Here is a 21,029-nt window from a genome sequence, read left to right as displayed (position 1 = left end):
TAGCAGCCACATCTCTGGCTTCTTCTTGAACAATAGGTCAGGATTAACATAGTGTAGACATGCTCACAGTAAGATTTCACTTGATACACTTAGAAATGGAGGCATTAGGTAAATACATCTTCATATATGGTTTAGATTTGTATGTTATGTTCATGAAACATGAACAGCACATTTTACTCAAGTACTGCACTACTACAATATTTTAGGTACTTTTACTTGACTTGAGTATTTCCATTTTTCAATACTTTATACTTCCACTCCATTACATCTCAGAGGCAAATATTTAACTTTTAATTCCACAACAATTATTTTTTAAAGCTTTAGTTACAAGTTAAGTTGCAGATTTAGAAAATTTACAAAACATACTTTAACTAATTAAGCTACCATTTTACACTTTTGTCTATTTGAAAATAGCCTATCTACAAGCCCACAACGCGTGTGTGTAGATAGGCTATTTTTTGAAAAAGGTATGAAAACATTTGGAGAATTTGAGTTCAGTTAGAGTACTTTTACCACGGTATTTTAAATATATTTTGAGGCCAATACATTTGTACTTTTACTCAAGTAAAACTTTGGAATACAGAATTTTTACCTTACTTTTACATTGTGGTATTGCTACTTTTAACGTACTTACTGTAAGTGACGTTCAGTGTCTGTCTGTCCACCCCTCAAGTTGAACTGTATTTGAACCTTGTCTTGAACTCTGGTTGAACTTTGTCCAACAGACCCATTAATCCACTTTGGGTGGAGGTGGTGTGCAGTGCGTCTACGGTGGCCCTGGAGGGACATTATGATCTGCGTTAACACAATGCACGTGCTAATCACCACACACACACACACACACACACACACACACACACACACACACACACACACACACACACACACACACACACACACACACACACACACACACACACACACACACACACACACACACACACACACAGAGGACATACTGCTGACATCACTGGTTACATAACAGAGAGAGAGAGAGAGAGAGAGAGAGAGAGAGAGAGAGAGAGAGAGAGAGAGAGACAGAGAGACAGAGAGAGAGAGAGTATTATTACTTTAAATTCTCTGATTTTGTGTGCGGTAATATTGCACATTTTGTTACCCCTGCTGTAAAACGGTATAGGAATCTTTCTTATATTATTTTCGCAGGCTTAAAAACGCATCTTACGGCCTGACACAGGAAAATAAAATAAGTTGCAAAGACAATACGGAAAGATTACAATCAGGATAGGCCTATCTACGTTGTTGCATTTTGAACCGCTGCTTTTAAAACAAGCTTGTAAATCAATGTGTTCTTATTTTATTCGGTAGCTACTTGAACTTGCATTCTTGTTGGAAATATAGACAGCATTAAATGTGTGTAAACTCCGGGCAGCTTTTCCTTCCCTTGTATTGTTTTTCACTTGATCAACAGCGGTTCTTTGATCGGTCCAGAATTCGACGATCCATCAATTAATATGTTTAGCTGTGTGCTTGAGTGCTTGATCAGTGCTCCTGCAGTGTCCCCTTTGTTGTGACAGGATCTCTTTGTGCTGAGATCTGTCCCCTGTGGAGTCGTGAGGCAACAGGACCAACAGAACACATGGTCCATGTCAGACTCAAGTTATCTTGAGTCGCCACACCTGCACATTGATTTATAACACAGATGTTCTCTTTTGAAGAGGGATGGGGTAATTAAAGGAACATTAAAAAATCCATGATCATTGAAATGCAGGACATTGTTTGGTTCATGCGGGACGCGGGACAAATGTCCCCTTTTTGGGACTGTCCCGTGAGATGCGAGACGGGTGGTCACCCTAGAACTACTACTGGCAGTAAAAATAGAGTGCAGGAGGATCGGCTTAGAGCTCAATGCCAAGAAAACAAAAATATTAACAGTTAACACAGAGGACAAAACCATTGCCATGCCGACGGGACCGTGCTCGAGGCAGTCAAGGACTTCAAATATCTCGCAAATCCAGGAAAGGCAAGAAGCGCACACCTACGTAGATGCACTGTGGCGCGACAGCTTAGTTAAAGGGATTCTAGGTAACTTTAAGCCTAAATTAAAAAATATTTATATATATATATTGCATTTTTTCCCCTCTATCAACCACTATATAATGATGCAGGGGTGTTTTTCTGCATTGAAACACAGTCCTCTTTCTGAAATCCGTATTTTCCCTAATATTTATGTTCTGGCATCCGGGTATCCGGCTCTGTCCGGGACGTAAATGAAACGCACGCATGTGTGTGTCCGTGCGCGTCCCGTGTGTGTCCGTTTGAACTGTCCTATCAGCGTCCTCGCTCAATGTTCTGTGATTGACAGCGAAGGTTGGCCAATCAGGTGGCGAGTTCGAGTGAAACCGAATGGAACCGAGTCCAGCCTGAGTGCACCCGACCAAAAACGAGCGGCAGCCATCTTTTCTGTGCGCTATTTTCTCCGCTGTTTTAAAAAAAGCTCTCAAACTTCTATTTTGAGGCACGGAATTCACTTATAAGATATCGTTCGGATAGAATTTTGTTGTTTAACTTCATATATGTGGTCAATTAATCATGACAGAGTCTTTTTTTTTTTTAAATCAAAGAACCGGCAGGGGCGGGCAGTGACACGCATTGTATCCGAATAAAGCAACCTATTTTCGGCATGGCCCTTTCAGAAGTCCCCCTGCGTCAACTTGTCTGGTGGTCGGGGAAACAAACAGCTGATGAGGAGGGGGGGGGGGGGGGTGGAGTGGAGGGGAGGTGTTTGACAACATTTTTTTCATTTTTTGATCTCTGAAGTTGCCTAGAATCCTTTAACAACACTGTAGAGCTCAAGACCTTGATGCTAGTCAGGAGGGTTTGGAGAGCAGCGATTCAGGAGCGATTCCCGAGTTGGTGTCGGCTATACCATACTCTCGCATCGCATCACATCAACCAAGTTGGGACCTCTTACTGTCTTTAAGGGTTAATGAGTTGGCTAGGCTATACAGTTTTTACTGAGAGGCCTTTTGAAATGGGCAATATGTTCACTCTCTCTCTCTCTCTCTCTCTCTCTCTCCCTCAAATTAAGAGAGAACACAGCTCTGAGAGAGAGAGGGAAAGAGAGAGAGATGGAGAGAGTGCAGACAGAGAGAAATTAACAATCTTTCTTATTTTTTTTAACCCATTTTCTCCCCAATTTAGTCACTGATGTTGTATTCTACTGACTAACCTGTCAGCAAGGAGCCCCCACTGGGAGGACGTAGAGCCTCCGTTCTACTCCTCCCGCCAAACACTCCCTGCTGACAGGCTCCACCCCAGCCCGTAGGAGTACATGCACTGACAAATGTCACCCTCCCCGCGAGGCTTCCCCCCCCCCCCGAACATGGGTTTGTGTAGACGCTCCACGGTGGATTCAACCCCCAATCAGTCTTTGAAGATTACAGAGAGAGAGATAGTTTGAATGACAGAAATCTGTTCAGAATCATGTGCGGTTTCAGACCGGGTATCATTCGTCCTGCGTACGTTACAAAGCATTACACATTACAACCACCGACAGAGGCATTCTCCAAGTGTGCTCGGGATCGGCTCCTATGACCAGAGAGCACCTTGTGTGCGCTCTAGCTCCTCAGAGCATGTTTCCGAACCACCCGGAAGGCCTATATCAGTAACATAATTATCTATGATAGGTGTGAAGTGAAAAAAATAAAATATATATATTTTTTAAAATTTTAGCTGCTACAAAATCTACAAAGCTACAATCCAAGTTGAGCTGGCTTCAGCTGCAGCTACAAAGCCACCAAGTGTTTCCCGCTTGTAATGGGGGGAAAACAAATGTTATCTGTCCGCTTGTTCCATGTTCTTTTCTTGCTCGTCTAAATCTGACCACAAAATGTCTGTGAAATGACCGATGCGTTACACCCCTTAAAGCAGCTTAACTCCCTGCAGCTGAGAACAGTGCTGAACTTCTTTCACTAAAGACCATTACTGTATTAACTTGTTGTTACAATATAGCTTAACCTTGCTCTGTTTGTCCAGTACATGTACTGATTCAGTATGATCTGTGTAAGCCAGTGGTTCAAAGTGCATCACTGTGCTTTATCACCTTAAACCTGTTGCACATCCATCTCATCCCATTATCTTTGTATAGCCAATCTTTGCAGATTGTTTTCTCCCTTCTTGGTGTCCATCCTCTCATCCTCTTTACCTAGCCTAAAGGTAGACGCCTCCTCCGACTCTGGGGCGTCTGTATCTCGGGCACCATTTTGGAGAAGGCAAGCTTCCTGACTATAAAAATATAACAGGATATTTTTTATACAACTAGATTCTGACAAGTCCCGGAAAAGACGTGCTGTGATTGGCCAGTAGTCGGGAAGCTTGCCTTCTCCAAAATGGCGGCCGCGATACAGGTCGCTCCAATGAACTGCAGAGGCCAATGAGGTATCTAGGATTCTATATCTATGTTCGCCACCCCTCTATTCCCCTTCATAAGATAAGAGATAAGAAAGGCGGCAGAAGTACAAGGAGTACTTCTGCCGCCTTTCTTATCTCCTCCCTGAGCTCCACACAATATTGTTCATTCTTTATCTTCCACCATTAGATGTTTTTCTCTGTCTTCACACCTAACATCAGCTCTCAGTACTTAACACAGGATTGAAGTCGTCCTACTCATACGTTGAGTTGACGTGCCCGGGAACGAACCTATGACCTTGTGGTCTAAAGGCTAAATACTCTACTAACTGAGCTTTCTGTCTGACCTTCTCTTCAACTCAACCTGTTTGAGTTGAAGAGAAGGTCAGAAGGAAGAGAAATCGTCCAAGCCCACCTTCTGCCCAGGATAGGTTTTGGTGTAAAACAAATGCTTGCAATGGATTTTAGAATCATGAAAAAAAAACTAGTTTGACCCCTCACATGCTACTTATTGCAGAATTAAATTATAAGGTTAAGGGTACCCCAACTTTCAGCAGCTGTCACAGTTTCAGGGACATTGAGAGGGAAATTGAATTTCAGTCTTTGTGAGATGTGTTAGACATGGGGTGTGCCGAATTTCACAATACGATACGAAACACGATATTGGGCTCACAATATCGATATATGGCCCTTTTTTATTATGAAAATATATGGGGGGGAAAAAGCTTATGAAAATATATGGGGGGAAAAAAAGCAAATGCAAACAAATACTTCGGTTTTTGCATTATTATTATTGCAAAAAAGAACGATACATATCGTCACGAAAACGTATCGCGATATATCGCAGGACGATATCTCGGCACACCCCATTGGTGAAGACATTTTTTGGTAAGTAATTAATTCCCAGATTGAAAAATTTTCTGACAATATTCCCTGACTATAAACAGAATTTATTCAGAAAGACTATGACTAAAACTAAAACAAAATGAACAGTGGTTTAGATATCTGTATATGAAATGTATTCAACGAAAATGTGGTGGGTAATAGTAGGGGCGGTTAGTGACACGATAGTTCACTTTGTGATACAAGCGCCAAATTTTCCACAAAGTTTCTTCTGGACCTACTTTTTCACAAAAGCCCGTTAGCCACCCCAAAAAACCCAATATGGCTGCCATTTTCCAAAATGGCTGCCGGCGAAAGACATGCTATGTTTTTTTTACCTGGATTTAAATTATTTTGGCATCAGAATATAGTTTTGACTCCCCCCCGCCCCCTCCCCTCGTTAGCCACACAAAAATATATATATATGACTGCCATTTTCCAAAATGGCTGCCGGCGAAATACATTTTATGTGGTTTTTGACCTGGATTGTGATTGGATAATCCAAATGTTTTTAGAGGGTGTACTGTAAAAAGGTTGCGCAGAACCACTGAGCTAAGGGACTAATGGGACACAGGTGGAGAAATAAAACAAATCACAAGGTAACGAGACAAGACAGGAAACGTTACGGCAAAATAAAATGAACACAACAGTAAAGTAAAAACTAAGTAACCACTTAAAACAGGACAAACTAACACATTACAAAACAGTACTGTACCGTTATTGTACAGCACTGTACTTTACTGCACTGTTCTGTTATTGTACAGCACTGTACTGTAAACTATATTCTGATGCCAAAATAATCAAAATTGGATAATCCAATCACAATCCAGGTCAAAATACACATAAAATGCCTTTTGCCTGAAGCCATTTTGGAAAATGGCAGCCATATTGTTTTTTTTTTTCGCATAGCTAACGGGGGGAGGGGGCGGGGGGAGTCAAAACTATATGTTGATACCAAAATAATCAAAATCCAATCACAATCCAGGTCAAAATACACATAAAATGTCTTTCGCCAGCAGCAATTTTGGAAAATGGCAGCCATATTGGTTTTTTTTCGCGTGGCTAACAGGCTTTTCTGCAAAAGTAGGTCCTAGGCATTGTTCATGCCAAATTTGGCGCTTGTATCACAAAGTGAACTATTGTAACATAAAAATGGACTTAAGGGCCTGCACTATAAAGTGTGACCTTGGGAAGGTAATCCCTGTGCTATAGGGGTGGTTGTGAGTTGAAAGGTTAGTCTGTTAATGTGAGGGCAGTGATAGGCTTCTATCCAATTAGCTCATTTACTATGTACAGCAGCAGTGCGGTCCAATGTCACCTGAGGATGGTTTTCACTGAAGACAAACATTCTGTCAGGAAGAAGACAGGGACAGATAAGTCTTCCAAAAGCCTTGAGCTTAAAGTCCCTGTCCACATGTCTCATGGTGCAGTTTAAATCATTGAGCCGCCCTCATTCACTAAGCTTGGGTCCGCATATATTTTGTGCTTATGCGCATAAACGCAACGCCCCACGTTAAGAGTCTGATTCATCTATCTTTTTTTGTCCATGAATTTGGGCGGACATACATTCAAACTCACGTCTGCTCGGGAGAAGATTGTGCGCCCAAGTCGCATTAGCCACTATTTGGGGATTTAGCATCGCGCAAGGGGCGGTCCAGTGTAAAAGTTGCTAATTCCGACTCTAGCCTTATCCTTGAAACTACTACCCGTTACATTATGCATAGGTGTGGTTTGGGCGTTACATTAATAAAACCAATCGGTGTGTCAGATGCCATTGCCTTTAAGAGAAGGCTGCGCAAGCCGTTATGACCAGTGCAATCTTACGCTCTCTCCTCTCTTCCCATGCAGAGCCACGTTGTGCCGTTGGAGTAAAATTATATTTGATACACAGAATTATCACTCACAAATTGCTGGCTATAGAGAACTTTAAATTACAGCAATCGCTTGTGTTCTGGATTAATTAAACTGAATGGTCTGTGTGGTTATAGCAAACACAGATCAATCAACATTTTATTTGTCTTTGATAAGCTTAACTAGCAACTGCTGATAAAAACACAATTTATTGACACAAGGAATTAACAGTCACACTTTTGTGGATACAGTAAAATTGTAATGACAATCACATTCACAATCACTTAATTCAGAAGAGTTGTGCTGAAAACTCAGACACTCGGACACCGACGTTTGGACACGTTTGCATCATATGCCCAACAGTTAGCAAAAAAAGCAGTAAACAGTAAAGTACAGTTTAATACAAATACAATGTTAAAAGGATTGAACCCAAGAAAGCACTATGCTTGTTTCTATTGGAGTCCTCCTGTGTATTCAATTCATAGGAACATTTAGTGAAAGAAAAATATAAAATACTATGCAAAAACATAAACGAGTTGTAATCAAAAAGAAACACGTACAGTAGACAGTTCTGGGGGGAAGGAGGGCATTTCTGGTGATAGTTATATTATTGTAATCCTGCGCAATGGATTAATACAATTGAAGTGTGTATTCTGGAGCAAATGGCATCGCGCAACACAAATCATTGTCTTCTTTGAATAGACAATGATCTTCTATAAACACAATTGACACATGGAATTGACACTCTCACTTCTGCTGATTATAGGAAAATTTGAATCTCGGAGTGAGGGAGACCTCTAAATGTTGTGCCGTTGTGCGCCCAGCCCAACTCCCGACATTCCCATTGCAGGTACGCACTACCACACAGATTTGACATAGCGGGGGGTTTTAGAATCCGCTATGCACTTTCCCATACGTGTGTGGGCAAGATAGCAATTTTTAGGGATGGTGCAATAACACGGCCATGGTCACACCTCCAGGCGCAAATAACGGAGTCAGCGTAATGTATAGTGGGTAGCGGGCCGTAAGATACCATTTGGGGACAGCGCCAGCTGCCTTGTGCGTAATTAACGGGTAGCGGGTATAGTGCCAAAGGGATAGCGCAAGACGGAAGATAGTTATACCTCAAACCTTTCATAGCCTATATGTTATTAGAATGCCTTATTCTTCATGCAAAATCAAATACAATAGTGCCAAACCTCAAATAAAATATATAAAAAGAAAAATAATTTTGTAGTGTAAATTTACCGGATTTAGCAATAATGCAAATTTACATCCGTAGTCCCAACATTTGTCAACACATATAAAAAAAGAAATATATGTCAAACAATCTATTGCTTGGATGCATATTACAGACATTCAAATGGTAAATGGTGCATTTAAATAGCACCTTTATCCAAGGCGTTTTACCCTGTGCATTACATTCACCCATTCACACACACATTCACACACCAACGGCAGAGGAAACCATGCAAGGCACCAACCTGCTCATCAGGAGCTATTAGGGGTTCAGTGTCTTGCTCAAGGACACTTCTACAGCCAACTCAGGGGGAGCTTGGGATCAAACTGGGATCAAACTGGGAACCTTCCGGTTCCCAAGCGGCAGCTCTACCTCCTGAGCCACTGCCCCCCAAATTCAACATTTCTTTCATTTTTTTCAGTTGATGCATTTAAAGCTGAATTATCAGGTCCCTTGGCGTTTTTTTTGCCATTTCTGCAAGTGTGGCTACAGTTTCGTGTATTGGACTTTAATGTCAACTCCATATGTCCAGTTTTTTTTTTTTAAAACCTATGTTCCTACATCTGTGGTTCTCAAACTTTTTCATGTCAAAGACCACCCAAAATGATATGTATTTGGCCCCATCTCAAAATATTTTGTTCCAGGGACCCCCAGAAGCAAAGATTTGAGTTACAAATGTTTGCTTTAAAAATATATATATAAATTCAAAGATTTGCGAAAATATTCACGATTTAAAAAAAAATAGCAGATCTACAAGCTCTTATCTGCTTTATCTGTTATTTATTTAATAGCCAAAGAAATCTAAAATGACAGTGATGCATTCCTGGTCTTAATGAGATAATAATGACCACATCACATCACGCTTATGTCTTACCATCTGATGAGGATACAGAATACTATGGATGTATCCAAGGCCAGCACTTTCGAGATGTTCAAGTGAAAGGCAAAAAGCTCCGCCCATCCTGTTGAACCCTGACCCCCAAACTCTTTGTTTACAAATTGACCACGGGTTATTAGGCAGGAAGCGCATCACACACACCTTGCTGCTGTCACTGCACACATGCACTACGCATGCGTGCATGCGCGCGCACACACACACACACACACACACACACACACACACACACACACACACACACACACACACACACACACACACACACACACACACCTCCCCTCCCCCATTCCGCCTCCCAAAACATGCGTTTAGTCTCCAGTTTCGTTATCTAGGTCAGTGTGTTAGCTTCACCAAACATTGTGTGTGTGTGCGTGTGCATGTGTGTGCGTGTGCATGTGTGTGCGTGTGTGTGTGTGTGTGTGTGTGTGTGTGTGTGTGTGTGTGTGTGTGTGTGTGTGTGTGTGTTTCTATGTTTGTATGGTGCACTCACATGCTTATGTGTATCATGTCATGTGTGTTTGTTTTGTTAATGTCTGTCTACTCAGTGTGTGTTTGTGTTATTGGTGTGTACATGTATCTGTATGTACCACATGTATGTACAGTATGTATACTGGATGCATATGTGTAGGCTTGTGTAGTGTGTGTGTGTGTGTGTGTGTGTGTGTGTGTGTGTGTGTGTGTGTGTGTGTGTGTGTGTGTGTGTGTGTGTGTGTGTGTGTGTGTGTGTGTGTGTGTGTGTGTGTGTGTAAGCAGGCGTTCACATCGCTCCCTCAAGGGATGGGGCAGCATATTAGCGTATGAGTGTGTAGTGTGCGTGTGTGTGTGTGTGTGTGTGTGTGTGTGTGTGTGTGTGTGTGTGTGTGTGTGTGTGTGTGTGTGTGTGTGTGTGTGTGTGTGTGTGTGTGTGTGTGTGTGTGTGTGTGTGTGTGTGTGTGTGTGTGTGTGTCTATTAATAGTAGTAAACTCAGGATGACCTCAGAGCTGCCAGTGCAGCCTCATTTAGTTTGGCATGGCGCCACTATAATATCACCAACACTCACACTTCCTATACCGTCACCCCTAGGGGGTGCTAATGTACAGTCACACGTTCTCACGTTTTAGCTCGAGCCCCAAATGAGAAATTTGGTGTCTCCCCGGCCGGGACTCAAACTTAATGAAAATAATGTTTTTATTAACCACTTTTTTTAAACGGAAACGGACGGACGGACGGAAGGACGAATGAATCTCATCAGCCACGGCTATCAACGTAGGATTTCCAACTCGTTCTCTAATAATGAACAAAAATAAACACGAGTATGTAGCCGTTTAGAAACTAATCCCCCGCACACATGTTCATGTTTCACCACGAGGGCTGAAATCTCTTTGTTATTTTTTAATAAAGAGCTTTGGAGTTCAAACCTGTCGTGAATATGAAATGTAGAAGTGGATTGGGACTGAGGTGGATTTAACGGCCGAGGGGATTTACCTGAGTCTGTCTCACAACAGCAGCTTACATGCAACCCTCGCACACACAACACAACACAACACAACACAACACAACACAACACAACTTCATGTTTGTTTTATGTTTTTCTTTGTGTTCTGACATTAGTCAAAAGCAGTGGATATTGATTAATAAACCTTTAACCCCATGAAATCAGTGGTTCTCAAAGTGGGGTCCGGGGACCCCCCCAGGGGTTCTTGAGGGGGTCACCAGCAAAATGTGTTAATGTAGCATCAGAATCAGTTTAATCATTTGAACTCTATATACTGTATACATCGGCTAGGTGAAAATAGCTCACAACTTGTCATGATGCCACATGTTGTGAGCTTGTAGATCTGTTTTTTTTTTAAATCTTAAATATTTTAACAACAAAAATCTTGCATGGGGCTCCCTGGAAGAAAATATTTTCAGATGGGGCTCCGCGGTCAACTATATTAATTTGATGGTCCTTGACATGATCAAAAACCAACCCTCTAGACTTAACAAACTTGACATGAGTCTGCTCTCTAGCCCTACTTGGACCAAAAATAACCGATCTACAAGCACACATTGTGAGCATGTAGATCGGCTATTCTTGGCTAATCCCCCCTCCCCCAGGAATATGAATGCACGGGGTTCAATTGGTTAAATTAATTCCTGTGTCTTTCAAATGTTCCGTCAGAATAAATCTCCTATTTAACACAGAGGCTGATGAAGATCAGAGAGATAAAAAGCAGTTTGTCCTGAGCTGAACCTGGATGTTGTCAAATAGATTGTGTGTCAGTCCCGTGGGGTCAGTGTTATTTTTAATAGGCGTTTTATAATAAGGATTACCAGCTGTTCTGGGAGCTGTGGTCTGGAAATGCACACACGCACACGCACACACACGCATACGCACACACACACACACACACACACACACACACACACACACACACACACACACACACACACACACACACACACACACACACACACACACACACACACACACACACACACACACACACACACACACACACACATGTATTACTATACAGTAATCAGGACATCAACGTTTATATGTATAACATGCATTTATACCATGTTCTTTGCTCATTTTAACCCGAAAGCCTATTATAGACAACACACACACACACACACACACACACACACGTACACACGCACGCACACACATACACACACACACACACAGACACACGCACACACACACGCACACACGTGCGCACACACACACACACACACACACACACACACACACGCACACACGCACACACACGCACACATGCACGCACACGCACACACACACACACACACACACACACACACACACACACACACACACGAGAGAGCTTATGATGGAATGGAAGTTGGCCTGGTTCATGTTTTTGTGAATCCAGAATGATAATCTGGCACTTTAAAGCAGCCTACTGTTTTGGCAACAGCCTGGTGGGCTGGCCAGCTGCTATACAGGAGCACATCACCCCCTGTCACAACTGCTTAGTTACGCTCTGTGGTGGACACTAACCAATTACATTTACTTGAGTACAGTACTTGGGTACTTATTTTTTGGGGTATCTGTACTTTACTTGAGTATTTGTATTTTTGGACACTTACTGTATTTCTTGAGAAAAAAAACATTATTAATGAACCACTTTCCAAATATTGTAAAAATAGTAGATTTACAAGCTCATACAGCATAGATCTGCTATTTTCACTGTTCATACTTTTTTTGAAGACGTCTGGAAAATCGTCCAGAAAATGTCTTTGTTTCAATACAGCAATGCGTTGATGTTAAAAAAAAAGAAAAAGCACTTTGTAATTTGTACTTTAGAATGCTTAAGTATTTTTTAAAGCAAGAACTCTTTTACTTTTATTGAAGTGCAAATTTGACTGAGCTAACTTTCACATAAAGTGTAGTAATATTTGACCACGAGTAGGCTATCTACAATATACTTTGACTCAAGTACTGGAGTTGAGCATGTTTGTCCACCACTGATTACACTGTGGACTCATACGATGACAACCTTGTATCTCCATATTTCATTGTTTCATGTTTTCTCATGAATGTCCTATTTCACATATTTTGTCGTATGACAGTGTCACACAAAAGTAGAGAAAATTGCCTACGATTTCTACAAGGTTGCAAAACGACGTGGTGTGATTTGTGGAAAATGTTTAAAATCTATGACAATTTTTTACCTGCCATTGAAAGTGGTTAAGTCTGTCAGTGGGTTTTAAACGATGAAAAGTATTAACAGGAGCTTGTGACTAAATAATAACTACATTGTATAACTTTTTTCTGAAAAGTAACGGTTTTAGACATATTGTTCCCATCACACAGTGATGGTACAGTAACAGCATACAGCCTGGTGTGTGTGAAGAGCATGACAAACTGTTTCATGGATTTTGCTATAAAAGTTATTATCATTGACAACAACGCGTATAGCCGTGGTATAACCATAGTAGTATGCCATGTCCTCTTGTCTTGTGTATTATTGCTTAAATATTATATTATATGCAAAAAGAATAAAAATCCAATCAATCAGTCAATTTTAATTCCAATATCGCAAAAAAGGGGAGTCCCACACACTGTCTTCACTTAAATGTATTAATAGAGATACAACGTTTCGGTCACTTGGACCTTCATCAGACCCGATGTGAAGGTCCGAGTGACCAAAACGTCTCCCCTTGCTTTGCTCTTCAAGTTCATTACTCCAACGTCCACTCAGTAGGTGTGCAAAATGACATAGCTAACAATGCCAAAGTGGATTGTTTAATTGATTTGTTGATGTAGTTATTGACATTGACATTTACTTGTCTACTATGTTGAAATTGTAAGGAAGTATTTATCATTGATTTTATTCTTCTGTATGTCCCTGCTACCCCCAACCGTTCTGCCTGAAAAAACTAAAAACTAAAACAACAAAATAAAAATAAAATAAAACATGGCATTCTATTTACACTTGCACTCAAAGGACCGCAATGGAAACTAGACGCGTCGCAATTCAGGGCAATTGCAGAGTGTGGTTGCGCCGACGCAGGAATACCGTCGGAGGCTGCACCAATTACATTGTCACGTCACTCCTGAGATCACTTGCGTTTCATTTTGAGAGGATTGATACCTCCCAAAATAATGTTTTTGCATCAAACGGTTACATTTCGTGCATTTGTGGCGCCCCCTAAGGATCAAAGTTGAAATTTGGGGATTTGTTTAGTAAACCACCCTTGACATGTGATTCAAATTTGGGATTGACAGGCCCCTCCCACTAACTTTGGAAGCCATTTACGGACGAACGGTACGGACTATCAAAATGATGTTTATCGCATAGGTCCAAAGATCATGTCACGTGTACCGATTTTTGTGAAATTTGGACAAAATATGTGGGAGGAGGAGCTAAAAGTGTGTTTTGAAGAAAATTCAAAATGGCGGAAAATCGATCCTGACGCAAATGGGCGTGGCCTATATAGGGAGTTGCGTAATGACCCAAGGAATCTGGGGAAAAAAGATTTTTATTTTACGACCAACGGTTCAAGAGTTAAAGGCCAAAACGTAAAGTGGGCTGTTATAACGCCACCATTAGGCCGATTGGTGTAATTATTTTTCTAATAATGTCGCACTAAATTATGAACCTTCCCTCAAAGTCTTGTAACTCTAAAGGTCCTTACACACCGGCGAATATGCGAATATACGCAAAATTCGGACTCGTTCCGAATAATTAAAAGACGCTTTTTTCGCTCCGCGAAACTGGTGTGGAAGCTTGCATTGACTTTATAAGTTTTTTTTTTTAATACGTAATATTCGCATGAAAAAAATTGCCCCGGTGTGTAAGGACCTTAACCCTTACGGTTTCTGAGAGAAAAATACTTGAATGGGAGTTTTTTCATTTTTTCATTAAAGTGGATGGGGAAATTTAATGCACTAATAAATCAATATCAATTAAACTATGGAACTAGTCTCTTAGCAAAATTCAAGCACACGATTCCCGGTGAGGCCGGTCATTTTGACATATGGCACTAAATTCGGAAAAATAAACTGTGGGAGGAGATGCGGTGCAAAATAAAGTTTATCTACAATAATAATAAAGTGTAAGGATTACTATAGTCTGGTTGCCCTGTTAGGGCAACCACACTAATAAACTCTTGGGCTTTTTGTGTTTTGTCCTTTTAGACAGACATGTACAAATATATGGTCACGTATATGCAATTTTGTCAATAAATACATCAACAAATAAACTAAACAATCCACTTTGGCATTGTTAGCTGTTTCACAGTGCAATGTAAGTCAATGAGGAGAATATTTTGGAACATCAATTTATAATCAATTGTGCAACTATTGAAGATATCATGCCAGTGTAGTTACATCATGGCAAGGTATAAGCCTTTTGGGTTCTTACCTCCTCCTGAATACTTGTATTAACAGTTTGCAAAAAAAGCACAGAGGCACAAAAGAGGCACTTTTCTTTTTTATTCTTTGTGTACTGTTTGTTGTACTGTTTTTGCATTTTGTGCTAAATAAATCAAAATCAAAATCAAATCAAACTACATGATCCAAACCTCTACCAAAGTGCCATTTTGCTTGAACTTTTCATAACTTCCTTAGCCCACCGTGATCTTAATGTTACTCCAATATGTGTTGCTCAACTCAATACGCCAACATTGTCTAAGTGGTCTAGAAAATGTATTTCCTAAATTCCCATCCTAAACCACAATCAATCAAAATACCTTGCATTCTTGTGCTGTCACATCAAGAAGTGTATTCACAGCTAAAAGACCACCTGAAAAAGATCAAGTGTAAGCATTCTAAGAAAAACAAATACCATTGAATAAGTTAGCACTAGTTTGCTAGATTTAAATGTTTTTGTACAAGGTACGTTAACGTTAATATTGATTTAGACAAGCCTTTATAACGATGCTAATGAGAAACCTAGCTAGCTAGCGTTACTCATTTGGTCATGATTCTATGATTCAAACATAGAACATTTTGCCATGGAAAAAATAAACATTTGACATGGTATGAAAAATTGTTGCTGTTCCGTTTGGCCTGAGAAACACAACATCAAATATATATCATCTCTGTCGGGTGGACTTTTCAGGATTCAAATTCTAAAATAGCAGATCGACAAGCTCAAAATGCGTCGCTTGAATTCGCGCCAACTTTCGAGCTTGTAAATCTGCTACTTTTGATGCTTTTGTGTGACGCTGTAGTATGATCAAGTAGTTTACGAAAACTCACAACAATTTTAAATATGGAGATAAGAGGTTATCCTGTATATAACCCACAATACACTCTCAACTAATGCGAGACTGGACACAACTGCGCTTCACTTAAGTAGGAAATTCCTAAACTGAAAAAGAGCGATTATGCAAAAACTATACTAAAACTCAAGTTAGTCCTATTCTCTGATGGCATCACCACTACCTCAATAGAAACTCCTGTATGTCCAGAACTCCGCTGCTCCCTTGCTCACAGGTCCCCCGCTCCAGAGACCACATCACAGCAGTCCTCCAAGACCTTCCCATGGCTTCTGGTAAAACAAAAAATCCATTTCAACGCACTGCACTCCACCTAACAAGGCACTCAACAACCACCTCTACACCTCTCCTACCATCATGTCCCCTCCCTCTCCTTCAGGGTGCAGGGATGCCAGCCTCCTAAAATCCCTGGGACCAAACGCAGAAACTGGGGTGTCAGGCAGTGTTGCCCAGTCTGCGTATTCTAAGCAGGGACGGATTAGCCCCTGGGCTGATCACATTTTAGGGCCCCCCTCCCCCCGCACGCTACCCACAACGGGCGGTCACAGGTGGGCACAGCACGCAACCACACTGCTAGGTGTTTTAAGGCATGTGTGGGTCAAGAAAGCACCTGCACACATTTTATCAGACAGGATTTACAGTCTGTAACCTAAAGTACAGTAAGTGCATGTATTTGCATCTAATAATAATAACCATATTAATTTGTCGTCCTTGACATGAAAATGTTTCAGTACCACTGCTCTAAAACAACATTAGACAATAAGGTTTGACTGACCTGCCCTAGTCGCTTATTTTGGGCTTGTTTTCATAGACCTGGTTGCTTGTTTTTCTCGCAGAATCTGGCAACACGGGTGTCAGGATTTTTGCCCCCTCCCTTTGGAATGTAATCCCCAACCACATGAAAGAGGCCCCCACACTCCCATCCTCAAATGCTGCCCTCAAAGCCCACCTCTTCAAAATGTCTTTCCCTATAGATGGGTTTCCTGTTTGTAAACATGAGAGGATGATGCGCGCGCAGTGGAGGGTTGAGCAGTAGAGGGCGCTATTACCCGCAGGAGCTCTAGTCAAATGTACATTCATAAAATAAATGGTCTTCACCGGGTTTAATGAAAGTAGATTAAATGATGCAGTTTGTAATATCTTCTTTACTCAATAAAAATTATTTGTCGGAAGTTGGATCTGTTTGTATATAATAGCAGCATTATGCCTATTATGCCTAAAATAGCAGCATTATGCCTATCTAAATCCCAAAAATAACAACAGAGTGAATGGCGCTTCCGGTTCGTTCTACCACCCGCATGCGCAGATTGCGCACTCTGCTCTGTGATGACGTCGCGCGGAAACCCATCTATACAGTAGCTAACCACCCACCCTCTTGTTTTTGTTGATTTTACACTTAAGACATAAATCATAATTTTTACCAAATAAAGTTGATGTCTCTCTACCCCCGTAAAGCAACGTTGAGTCTTAGAAAATCACTTAATGAATCTGAGATGTTGTTGATGATGATGATGATAATTATATTGTTGGTACAAAATACTGCTGTGTGTTTCAGACAGTAAAGTAGGCTATGCTTTCTGAATAAATCAATGCCATTGTGCAAACAAAACATTCATTTACATTGTAGGCTATCATGTCATGTCGTGAGACTTTGGTGTAGGGGGGAAAAGAGGCTGCGCATGTCCAGTTGGGTGGGAGGGGGTGAGCAAGCTAACTGTATCTGTTCATGTGTGTGTATTGTGTATTTGTATTGTATGTAATGTTTTACTTATGTGTAAAGGACCCCCTCTAAAATGAGATCATCTCAAGGGGCTATCCTCTCAATAACTTCTGACCAAATTCTGACCAGTTTACATTAAGTCTAGACTCTCTAGAGGGTTTAAGTTCGTATCAATAAACAGAAGGGTAGCCTACTTGTATTGCTGATCAGTGTGAACACAAAAGAATTAAGACACCTTGAACAGACACAGAGTAAACATGTGAAGTGGATGGTTTTAGTTTGGCCTGGGGCCTGATGGGCAGAAGTCATAATAATAATAATAATAATACCTGGGATTTATATAGCACTTTTCTGAGTACCCAAAGTCGCTTTACATGTGTGTGGGGGGGCCAGGGGGAGAGGGTAAGTAACAACAACAACTTGTCATAATATATCGTCTGATGTTGAGGCGGCCATACAGCCGTCTGGAAATCAGACGGTCACCGGTTCACCTCCTAACCTCCAAGCAGACATCAGCTTGGTGAAGCTGAAACTGAATTTCCCGTACTGCAGTGATTCTGTCTCTTTGAGTCTCCTACCGGAAATACATCCGGTCATAAAATATTGTCTCAGGAATTTGTCAAAAACAAAAAAATCTCCATGAATTCAAGGCTTCATGGGGTGTGAAATTGATAGAAAATAAGTCATTTTCCGGATGAACTATTCCTTTAAACCCAGGAAATACACATAAAAGCATAATAAAACATAAATAGTCCAATAAATTACATAGCACCAATACATTATATAGCACGCATGAACTATGAAATACAAAACACTGAAAACCACCTAAAATCCCTAACACATATCAAACCATAAAAACACAAATCTAAAGTGCATCACTAGCCTGTAGTTTATAATAACAACAGTATTTTCACACTTTTTCTAGGACAGTTTAGACTGATAGATATAGATATAATGTGTACAGTAAAGTGGCACATTGTATGATGTGTACAGTAAGTCATATTGTATGATGTGTACAGTATACTGTAGTAGTGCTCATGATGTGTACAGTACAAGTCATACATCGTATGGTAGTTCAGTCAAACACACTCAGCGTCTCTTTAACGTCTGGCTGAACTGAGCTAATGAGGCCGTCATGACAACACATACATCTATAACTATACTGCTGGAGGCTACTGGAGAGGAGTGGAGAGGAGAGGAGAGGAGAGGAGAGGAGAGGAGAGGAGAGGAGAGGAGAGGAGAGGAGAGGAGAGGAGAGGAGAGGAGAGGAGAGGAGAGGAGAGGAGAGGAGAGGAGAGGAGAGGAGAGGAGAGGAGAATGGAAAAGGAGCATTTCTGATTCCAAGAAAGTTGACACCGTAGGATCATTGAACAGGACTCACCTTCACGTCTGACTCTCTACACCAGGCGTTCCCAAACAGGCACCTATTTTTATGGGTCTCGGTTAAATGTCCCTTTTTTGTTTCCTAACAAAACAAACAAAATCATACATATAAAATCAAGGAAATTCCCTTTTTCAAGTAGTTAAAATAGCCCATTTACAAGCTCAGCTATTTTCCCTATAGTCTGGGTCACAGGAATACATCGAATTTCTCTTTTGGGTTTGAGAACCACTGATCTACACTTTCATACACACCAGGCTGATATAATAACACAATATTATGTCTGCTATTAAACATCTCCAATGTTTACATCAATTGAGGACTTTCAGAACACATCCAGATGATCCATTAAAGGAGAATACCGGACAAATTAAGTGTTGTCTTTGATGTCTCGTTACTCACCTACCGACGTGAAAAGTGGCGTTCTTTTTTTCCATAGATTCCCCTGTCGTCATTTTTTAAACCCCCTCCGTTGTCATAATGGGAGCGCGTGGGTTAGGGAGATTCGTCTATTATAACCGCTGCAAAGTTGTTTTTTTCTCTACTGCTAGTCATTGTGGAGTCTCATGATAGTCAAACATGCGCTGAAAATTCCTGCGAGGCCACCGTTAATGGCGAACGACTTAACACTGGTCGCTTGTTTCCAGAACCTGGCAACACGAGTTGCCAGGTTCTGGAAAGAAACAAGCATCCAGTAACAAGCATCCATTCGTCTATAATAGAGGTGACGACAGGGGAATCTATGGAAAAAAAGAACGCCACTTTTCACGTCGGTAGGTGAGTAACGAGACATCAAAGACAACACTTAATTTGTCCGGTATTCTCCTTTAACATGAATGAGAATTGTCAATCCTGCAACTATAGGAGCTGACCAGTACAACCACAGTCTTCTACTGTTGTACTGGGAGCTGACCAGTACAACCACAGTCTTCTACTGTTGTACTGGGAGCTGACCAGTACAACCACAGTCTTCTACTGTTGTACTGGGAGCTGACCAGTACAACCACAGTCTTCTACTGTTGTACTGGGAGCTGACCAGTACAACCACAGTCTTCTACTCTTGTACTGGGAGCTGACCAGCACAACCACAGTCTTTCTCTGTTGTACTGGGAGCTGACCAATACAACCACAGTCTTCTACTGTTGTACTGGGAGCTGACCAGTACAACCACAATCTTCCACTGTTGTACTGGGAGCTGGCCAGTACAACCACAGTCTTCTACTGTTGTACTGGGAGCTGACCAATACAACCACAGTCTTCTACTGTTGTACTAGGAGCTGACCAGTACAACCACAGTCTTCCACTGTTGTAATGGGAGCTGACCATAGAGTTATAATATATCTAAAGGGCGGATTGACCAATGATACTCAAAGCTCTGTTCCACTTTGGTCAAACAGAGTCAGGGTGCTGAAATGGTGCATGTTGGCTCACTGGAAACACTCTGCTACACCTGTGGGTCTCAAAGTGTGGCCCTCATGGTTCCTTGAGGGGGTTCCAAATGGCCCCTTACGGGTGTATAACTCTGAGAGTGTACAAATGGAACGGGTCCATTTGGTTCCATTTGTACACATTCAAAGTTATGGGGATCCTTGAAATTAAAAACTTTGAGAACCACTGTGCTACACTAAATGGAACAGAGCCTTCATTAGTTTCATTGGTAACACCTGTGAAGGAAGTAAAGAGGAGTTTTTTTTAATTCTGTTTGGACATTGAGTAGACGTTTTTGGCCCAGCATTGTAAATATAAACAATCACTGTTGGCATCCAATCATACGTCCTGAGTCTGCCTTCCTATACCACCTTCCTAGACATTTTGGCTAAGTCTTCGGATTTTCGGGTTTTCCAGTTGTCTATGCACGGAATGACACTCTGTGCAATGTATACTAAGTCGTGTGAGATCGGGTTGACCACAGACACATTGTGAGCTTGTATCAGGTATTTTTGGCTGAGAGAGATTTGCTGTAGTGGGACA

Source organism: Gymnoscopelus braueri (assembly GCF_963280865.1).
Source record: "Gymnoscopelus braueri genome assembly, chromosome: 14".
NCBI classification, from domain to species: Eukaryota; Metazoa; Chordata; class Actinopteri; order Myctophiformes; family Myctophidae; genus Gymnoscopelus; species Gymnoscopelus braueri.
The sequence above is the reverse complement of the archived record's forward strand: the minus strand, read 5'-3'. Positions refer to the sequence as shown.